Source organism: Crocodylus porosus, unplaced genomic scaffold, assembly GCF_001723895.1.
Source record: "Crocodylus porosus isolate Cpor-Errol unplaced genomic scaffold, CroPor_comp1, whole genome shotgun sequence".
NCBI lineage: Eukaryota > Metazoa > Chordata > Crocodylia > Crocodylidae > Crocodylus > Crocodylus porosus.
In genome coordinates this window covers 3,118,577-3,124,576 of record NW_017728938.1, presented here as the reverse complement: position 1 = coordinate 3,124,576, position 6,000 = coordinate 3,118,577, and the positions used below count along the sequence as shown (strand labels likewise).

Sequence of the window (6,000 nt, the reverse complement as noted above, 5' to 3'; positions counted from 1 at the left end):
TCCTATGACCCCAGCTGACTTCCTGCCCTTTGGGCAGGGGGCTGGACTCGATGATCTCCCGAGGTCCCTTCCAGCCCTAATGTCTATGAAAAAATAAATAAATAAAAAAGACTGGTAGCATTTAATCAGTAGGATTCAAATCTCTTCAGGGTGTCTTCCTAGAAGCATGGACATAGAATGGCACATATCATGGCATCAAGTTACAGGGTATTTTCACATGTGCTCCAAGAGGAGGGGGGTGGGGATGGCACTTTAATTAGAGAGGCCCCGAGAGCTGCTCTAATTAAAGTGCCACAGCGTCTTGTGTATCAGCATTCCTGTGCTTCAAAATGGTGTCAGGGGCAGCTGACCTAAAACTTATTCACTGTCACTGAGCTTTAGTTCAAGCACCTCCACCACCATTTTGAAGCATGGGGGTGCAAATACAAGATGTGGGAGTCTGCTTGATTAATTGAGTCTGCTCCTATGCACTGTAATTGCAATGCATCAAAGCAGCCTCTGCGCTCATGTACATGCACCCATTGACTCCCTGGAGGGCAAGTGGCAACTTTCTTAGCACTGCTGGATGTTGTTGGACCCAACCAACTCTGACCTTGACACTTTACCATCAGACTGGACAGATCAGACAGAATACCTGAGTAACACTGCTGATTATGGATGTGACTAAAACAAAGATAAGACTGAAATATTAGCACATAGAAGATCTGACAATAGTTAGCACAGGGGAAAGACACTCAGGAGATCTACTTCTATTCCTGGCTCCACCACAGATCATATTCTTGGGCAAATCACATAATCTATTTATGCCTTGCCTTCCCTGACTGTCAAACTGTGGGATAATAATAAGTATCTTAATATTTATTCACTCGCCTTGGGATAAAGTTTGATTCCCTACTGTTTGTTAAGCACTTGGAGAACCTCCAGGGAATGGGGTTGAACATGCATGAAATATTAAGTGACTGTAGTAGAAAGCTTCCTGCAGCTGCTGTGTTTGTACACACAACATCAAGCAGTCAGGATTAGATAGCCTATCTACCAATTGCTAGCCCACATCCTGCTGAATGGTGAAACAGCCTTACTGACCCCTAGGAGCCAAGTTCCCAGGAGGTTGACTTGGCGCACAGCCATAAGCTAACAGTTCCTCACCTAGAATCATGGGTCTGTGGCAGCAGCTTCGGGGCAGGATGTTGAAGGGCACGTTGCTGAAATACTCAGCTGACCTGGGCATCTAAATCAATAAGTAGACCCAAGCCAAAGGGAACAAGATGGAATGCAGCCATCATTCAGGGACACTCATATCCACCCCACTCTTGAGGTCATTGTCGCAGGTCCCAGACTCCCCCTAGCGCCCTTTCACTAAAAGCATGAAAAAAACCCAACACATCTTGCCTAGATTTACAGGTCCTGCCTAGATCCAGATAATTCCAGTTATGATGTGCTTCTGCTTATATATCTCATAGTCTTTGTCTCCGGTACCAAATTCTCTCAAAGACACCAAATTCCTCATTTTCTAAATTTCCTATTCAGACACTTCCCCTCAAAATCCAGAGCCCATGGAAATCCAGAGAACATCCAGTGGAAATAATCCAAAACTAACAGAGAAATAAAAGAATAACCATTAACACACCCTTCTACCTAAAAGAAATAGAATGATATTTGCCTCTTATCTCAAACGGCATCCTACCCCTGTACAAATCCTTAACCCTCAGGAAAATCATTATAATACCCAAAACCAGCTACTACTAGCATTTACAAGCCACCTTCCATGTCCACACCCCCAGGAAATGGTCCTCTGCATGGCTGGAGAGCACAGACATGTCAGGAACTGGGCACAAAAAAGAGTAAGGTGCCAGACATTGCTCCTTGACCTATATCAAAGCAAGACTAAATAATTAATAATCTCCACTGTATCAGGTCTACGGCAATCTCCCAGTTTCTAAACAGATGAGCTCTGCACATGCATTTCAAATGCAGGCTTGGTAGCACAGTAAAAAAGGAGCAAGATTACCTGTCAAGAACTTGGACAGCTCCACTTGACCAGGTGTCCCAGACCTAGGAATAAAGACAAGAGACAAAGAGACAGAGATATCCAACAGCTCACAGTCCTCTGCACCGAGGAGAGGGAGTTAGTTTAGGTGTCTACACATTCATTTCAGGAGCTGTACAACAAGATGAGCGCTATTTATTCTGCTCCCAGTTAGCGATATGGAAAGCAGCATGAGCACTGCTTGTGATCTCCTTCTGATGGCAGTCCTGAGTAGTGACAGCAAGTGAAACTTAAAAAGTTCATTTTAACTCAGCTGGAATCTTATAGCAAAATGAAAAAAAAAATCCCCAACCAAACCACCAAGTGAGACAGCCCTTACAACTGCCTTGCCTACTAAAAATAAGGTCAGTTTTCAAAAGTGAAATGAATGATCTGAATAGAAAGGGCAGATCATTTCACAAATTCCCCATTTCCAACAGGGGCCAGTTATATTTTCATTGAACTCAGATTGTGAAGCTACAAAAAGTGTAACATCAACCTGGCTTGAGATGACACAAAGCAGTTAATACCCAGGATACAAAGTCCTCTCAGGGACTTTTGCCATGAACCATGGATAACATACACTGTTGGACACCAGTCTGGGTTAGAGCTTGGGATACTTTGTGCAGTTTAAAAAGTTGCTGTGTGGCTCTAAATACTGTATTTTATAGTATTGCTGTGAGTGGTAACTGGCTCCTGGCAAAAGTCCCTTAGAGAATTTTGCAGATAAGAGCACAGTATTTTAATGTGCATGTTTTAGTATCTGAAACACCACTAAACAGATGTGTAAGATGACTTTTAATACCTCAGGGTCATTCAAACCAGATGTCAAAATATGAACCACGTTTTATCTTGATCCACTCCCTTTGTAAACACACTGAAGAAATTAAGAGTCAGAATCTGATATCCATCCTCACATCAGGTAGACACTTCCTTATACTATTAATAGATTTAAAATAACCAAGCCTAAATAATTTTTCTCAGAACTGCACATAGAGATTCTCAGTGGGGCTTAGGTTCCTGGGTCATTTAGAAGTCTAAGTCCCATTTTCAAAGTCACTTGAAGCCATTTGAAAATTTCATCTTTAGTCATTCTTTTGTAGCAAGGTTGGGATTCCTTAAATTTGTGTTTACATCCTAGCTCTGCCACATACTTCCTGAGTGATCTGGGGCAAATCACTCGGTGCTTCAGTTTCCCATTTGTAAAACAAGGATGACAACATTAACTTGGCATCTTGCCTAATCAGAATGTGAACTCCTTGGGGCAGAGATGTCTCCAACTATGTGTTTGCACATTCCTTACCATGCGTGGGCTCTAATTTTGGTTGCAACTCCTAAATAAGTGGTTCTCAAACTTTTTAGACTCAAGACTCCTCACTACACTCAAGGCACCCCTTGGAAAACGCCAGCTCTTAGCTTTCACTTGTTTTTTGACCACGGAAAAATAATGAAGCAATTCCTCTGTGAAGAACTCAGAAAGACCACAGCATGTTAAAATGTTTTTGACACTACAGATACTTATTTGAACTAATCTCTGAGTTTATTTAGTGAATCCTGTGTAAGCATTTGCACATCTAAAAAGCTAATATTGCATAGTACTCCACAACTTAAAAGTTCTGTGCATAGTACTTAAAAGGATGTCACAGGACCCCAGCACCCTGGTTAAGGATTAGTGGCCTAAACGTTAATGAAATTTTAAAAAAAAATGTAACTGTTATGAGAACCAGATATTTAATATAAACCAAAATCAATCTACAATCTTAAAGACTTCCAGTGACGGAGATTCCAAAACCTCCTCAGGCAATCTGTGCCATCATTTAACCACCTTCATAGTTAGAAAGTTTTCCTTATATCTAATATATATTTTCTTTGTTCAAGTTTAAGTCCATGATTTCTTGTGCTGCCCCTTGTGGACACAGAAAGCAATTGATAAATATCCCCTTCATAACAGCTCTTTTTGTATTTGAGGACTTGTGATCAACTTCCCTCCTAAATATTTTCTTCTCCAAACTAAATAATTCCAGTTCTTCCAATTTTTCCTTGCATTTATGTTTCCTAATCTTTTAATATTTTTTTTTGCTCTTTTCTGGATCCTTTCCAATTTGTCCATGTATTTCTCGAAATGTGGACCCAGAGTATTAGACATTCTGGGGCATCCTTCACCAGTCCTGAAAGAAGTGGAAGAATTGCTTCCTGCTCCTTGCAAATTATATTTACTACACTCCTGTCTGTTGTTAAATGTTATTGCAACAGTAGCTTGCTGTCCCTTATAATACAGATATCTTTTCACGTAGGACTGAAGCCTAATCTGTTGCCCCCTGTTTTTGTAACTGCATTTTGAATGTTCCTTTCCAAGCATAGTACTTTGCCCTTATCTTTATTGAATTTAACCTTATCTATTTCAGATGATTTTCCCACATTTATAAAGGTCATTTTAAATCCAAGTCTTGTGCCTCTCTTAATTTGGTGCCATCTGCAGATTTACTAAGTGTATACTCAGTCCCATCCTTCAAGTCATTAATGGAAATATTGAGTAGTATCAGACCCATGACAGACCCCCAAAATATCCCAAGCGATACCTCTTTCCAATTTGACTACTCTTTGAACACATTTATTTAACCATATATGCACCTCCCTGCTAGTAATTTAAGCTAGACCGTACTTTCGTATCTTATTTATGGGCACATCTACACTAAATGCACAGTCAACTAATAGTAGTGTGCATTAGCGAATCACAGGAAAAGCCATGCTAATGCGCTAATGCACAACAGAATTAGTCTTCTGTGCATTAGCATCATGTAAAAAAACATGTGCCAGTGCTACTGTGCAGTAGTACCAATTATGGCACACTGATGCACATGTAGATGTGCTCTATGAAAATATGATGAGGATTATTAGGAGAGATTTTTCCTTTTTTAAAACACTTTTAATTATTGTGATGCCAGGCTATGGCTGTCTGTCTGGGGAAGGCTTCCCTTGCCAGTTGCTTGCAAGAGTAAGAAAACTGGAATACAAGCGAGCTTTTGAAGTCATCACTTTTATGGCAGGGTCATATGTGCTTATATTTAAAAACTATGAAATGGCTACTTGTTCCTTTTTAGGAAGGATCTAATTTTTATTGCAATGAAGCAGAAATCTCTGTATATGTCCTTATTTCCTGTCTGTGTTTTTTCTTCCAGAAAGTAAATTGGTCGCAATACACAATAGACACCCCTTGGGAGTTTAATGTGGTACACCCCATCATTTGGACAGATATAAACAGATACAAGGTAGTTTCATCCACAGTTAATCTCTGCTCTCATTAGGACCTGTTGTACGCTCCAACCTTTAATCTTATATAAAAGTGTAACAAAACTATGTTTTCACAGTAATTCTCCACATGTGCTTATCATTCAGAATCCATTACTTTGCGCTAATGAATATTTTGGCTAGAGATAAGGCTGGGGTGAGATTTTGAAAGGATAAAAATGTGAATTGTCACATCCTATTCTAAAATTGAAGCATGATGTTTAAGTTTATACTTCCTGATTTTTTTGTGGAGAGCAACCGTAACTCATGTGAAACAAAGAACGTTTGTTTCTGAATATAAATATGAGGGAATAACCAAGGACAGCAGTTGGCTAGAGCAGACAGAATAGCCTTACAACAAGGCATATGATCTCACTAGGTTATTCTTTTTAAGTCACAGTTTTCACTATGTTATAGAATCATACACATACCCATCCACCTGTCTGGTGATGCTCTATTCATTGAGGTTGCTTTAACTAATGGCTAGAATAAATTTCCACTTGAATTGCAGTTAATTCAGAACTGATCTTGATTTCAGCAGTATGGAGATGAGTGAGGTTTTATGTTATGTTAACTGCCCCCTTTAGAATGTATGTTTATGTCTTTTAATCTTCTAGTCTGCTTCAGCTGCACCAGAGAGAAAACCCATTACAATTCTTGGTGTGAAGAAGCCAGTGGATATACCA

General features: G+C 39.8%; 1 protein-coding gene across 4 annotated transcripts in view; it reads right to left on the bottom strand.

Moving 5' to 3' along the window:
• The window catches only part of LOC109318301 (high mobility group protein HMGI-C-like), a 36,049-nt gene that overhangs the window by 22,885 nt on the left and 7,164 nt on the right, over positions 1-6,000 (bottom strand). For 2 of the 4 annotated variants that reach the window (XM_019547469.1, XM_019547473.1), the window contains exon 1: positions 2,009-2,248. The gene's annotated coding sequence lies outside the window, so the exon portion shown is untranslated. Of the gene's footprint in view, positions 1-2,008; positions 2,255-6,000 lie in introns of those variants that run through there. The other 2 variants (XM_019547472.1, XM_019547471.1) reach the window with 2 other exon arrangements.